Genomic DNA, 3,166 nt, shown 5'->3' with positions numbered 1-3,166 from the left:
CAAAAAAACGCCTTCGGGAGGGAGGGAGGAAAGGAAATGTGATCAGTTTTTAAGTCTAGAAAGCCACTACTGGACTCCAGGAAAATGTTCCATGAAGCTGGTGGTGCCAGCAGGGCTGCTGGATCCATCACTACTCTTTCAGGGTTTTGTTTATGATCCTGCACGAAAAGGACACTCCCCTGTGTGCACAGGATTCCCTTCCTGATGCCCTGATTCCCTTCCAGCAGCTGTTCCAAGCATGGAGCCCCTGGAGAAGCAGGGGCAGGTGAGTGCTGGGTGCAGCAGCACACCTGAAGCTGCAGTGGAGAGGTGGCTCACTGCTCCTCTTGGCTTGGCTTCCTTGGCAAAGCCACTTTTCTACCCCTTGCCTGCCCACACAAAGCCTCACCCCAGCACAGGCAGCAGGGCCTGGGGACACATCCACAGGGACACGTGCAGATCCACCCAAGGATGCTCCATCACTGTCTGCGCCAAGAAATTGCTTTTAATTAATCAGGGCTGCAATTATGTGCAGTTCTCATCTCTATACCCTAGTCCTGGTCAGCTTCTGCTCTACAGAGTCACATCTGTGGCAGTACTAATGAGCATGAATTTCCAAGTATTCATGTTTTCTTTCAGCCATGTTACCACCTGGAAATCTCAATTTATTTTATTTTCCCCTCTGTTAAAGAAATGTCTAATCCTCACAGATATGGGGGGGGGGGGGGGAGAGAAGATAAAAATATTATCAATTTCCCTCTTCCCTCCAAAAATATCAGAAAGGAAAATCATGTAAGTAAGGGCTCAAAATCAGCAATGTTATCTCATGGTTTTCCTTATGCTTTAGGTTTGGGGTGTTTTTTTTAATGAGGTGCTGGTTGTAGAGGTAATGGCTAAATGCTGGAGAAATGTTAGATCAGAGCATCTGATTTCCAGCTCTCAAGATACTTACATGGTTTTTTTCAGATTGAAATAATCTTTCAAGGAACACACAGATGTGATATGAGGCCAGTACTCAGCAAAATCAGATCGATGGCAATCAGAAGATTCCGAGATCTTCCACCTCCTCTCCATCTGGGAGGAGGGAGAGGCACTAAAGGGTTCAAATTCCAGGTCAGGACTGCGGATGCCACGTCCTCAATTCATCTCTGCTGTCAAAACCATCAGCCAAATGCCCCACAGCTGCTCACTGAGAAACAGCTTCTGTGTGTCGAGCTTGAAATGCTTTCAGAGAGCAACACGGAGGAGCCTGAAAAATCAATTAATTATAGAAATATTAGTGACTTCCTAAATGTGCTCAGTGCCGAGAGCTCCCATGCACCTCTGGTCCCCTGCACCACTGTCCTGGGGCACTACATTCTCTGGGAGATAAAAAAGAGTAATTAAAATCAGGCAAGAAAGGCAATACTTTATTTTTTTTTCTCTTTCTGCTTGTTTTTAGACAAGACTTTTTCAAAGCCAGTTGCACGAAAAGCAATCTTTGAATTAACAGGCAATTACTTAATTAGGTACTTTGCTGCAAATTACATGAAGTGAAGTGCCTATTTTATCTATTTGGAAATGTAAACTGGGCCCTGTGCTATCCCTAACAGAAATTCTCTCCTTTCTAGAGAAAACTTGTCTTGCACATAAAGCAAGAGACTCCTCTGAATCCTGACTTTAATCGTTTGGGAAAAGGGTCTTTGGAAGCACAAAAAGCACTTCCAGGGAGAAAAATGAACTGAGAAGACTGGAAATCAGACATGTTAAAAACATGTTAGATTCCAGTGATTTGTATATTAAATGCATAAGAAAAAATGAGATGCTTTGCAAATCAGTGATGGAAAAGGGTTGACTTGAGCAAGTAGCCTGTGACAATCCTGACTGTTAGCTACTAAAACACAGCCCAGCTTCCTAGAGTTGTGCTGAACCCATCACCACCTGCTGCAAAACAGGATTACAGTTTTCCTGAAGCATTCTCAAAACCACATTCTGGGTAAAAAAAGTCACCAGCTGACACACTGAGCCACATTGCAGCGCTCCTGCTGTGGAACCTGCAGCCTTCCATGGGCCACACGCTGACCAAACCCCTTGGAGATGACACCTGAGGAAATGACACCTCTATCTCCCTGGGGCCACAGTCTTGGCTCTGCACTCAGAAAAATTTAATGTTGGCCAAGTTTTGCCCATTGTCAGGTCCATTTGACCCCCTCACTTTCCTTCTTGCCCAACATTTTGGTGTGACATGGATCAAATGTGACTTTTTGTCCAGTTTCTGGACAAAATTCAGCATCGGTGGAGGACCTGGCCTTGCAGGTGCCATGTCTCCTCAGCTCTGGTTAAATTTCCCACCCAAATTGTTCCCAATCTCAAAGTTTTCATGTTGAAGGAGAAGGTGTCAGAGCAAGGAATTCTACAGGCGGACTCGTGCTCCTCAGGGGGAAACATCCGTGTGAGGAGGAATTTCTTCACAGAAAGGATAATTAGAGATTGGAACAGGTTCCCAAGGAGGTGGTGGAGTCACCATCCCTGGAGGTGTTTTAGGAAACCTGGATGTGGCACTCAGTGCCATGGTCTGGTTGACAGGGCGCTGTTGGGTCACAGCTTGGACTCGATCTCAGAGGTCTTTTCCAATCGATTTCTAATCAGTTCTGGGATTAGGAGAAACGGCCTTAAACAGAGACAGGGGAGATTCAGATTAGACACTAAAGAAGCATTTTTCCCTGCTAGGTTGCCCAGACAGGTGGCGGAGTCACGGTCCCCGGAGCTGCGTTCGGCGATGAGGTTCAGCGCCGAAGGGGTTACGGCGGCACCGCTGCCTCGGATCGCTCCATCTTAAAGGTCTCTGCCAGCCTCGGTGACTGCGGGACGGCTCGAAGGGACCGGACCCCACACACGCACCCGGGCTGCCCACACGTGCCGAGCTGAGGGGCGGGGGCGTGCCTGTGGAGGGGGGGGGGGGCGGTGTCGCGACATGTCGCGCCGCGACGGCGCGCGCCCCCGCGCGGGAACGCGCGTGGGATGCGGTGTGAGGGGGAGCGGGAGGGGGCGGGAAGGCAGGAGGGAAAGGGAGGGAAAAGCAGGGAAAGGGAGGAAAAGGGGGGGTTTAACCCCCCCGTGCCCGGCGGCGGCGGCGGCATTTTCTATTCAGGCGGCGCTGAGGGAGCCCGTCGCGCCCGGTGCATTGTGGGACCGCGCTGGGAGTCCC

The sequence above is a fragment of the Fringilla coelebs genome, assembly GCF_963513975.1.
Source record: "Fringilla coelebs genome assembly, chromosome: 5".
Classification (NCBI taxonomy): domain Eukaryota; kingdom Metazoa; phylum Chordata; class Aves; order Passeriformes; family Fringillidae; genus Fringilla; species Fringilla coelebs.
The sequence above is the reverse complement of the archived record's forward strand: the minus strand, read 5'-3'. Positions refer to the sequence as shown.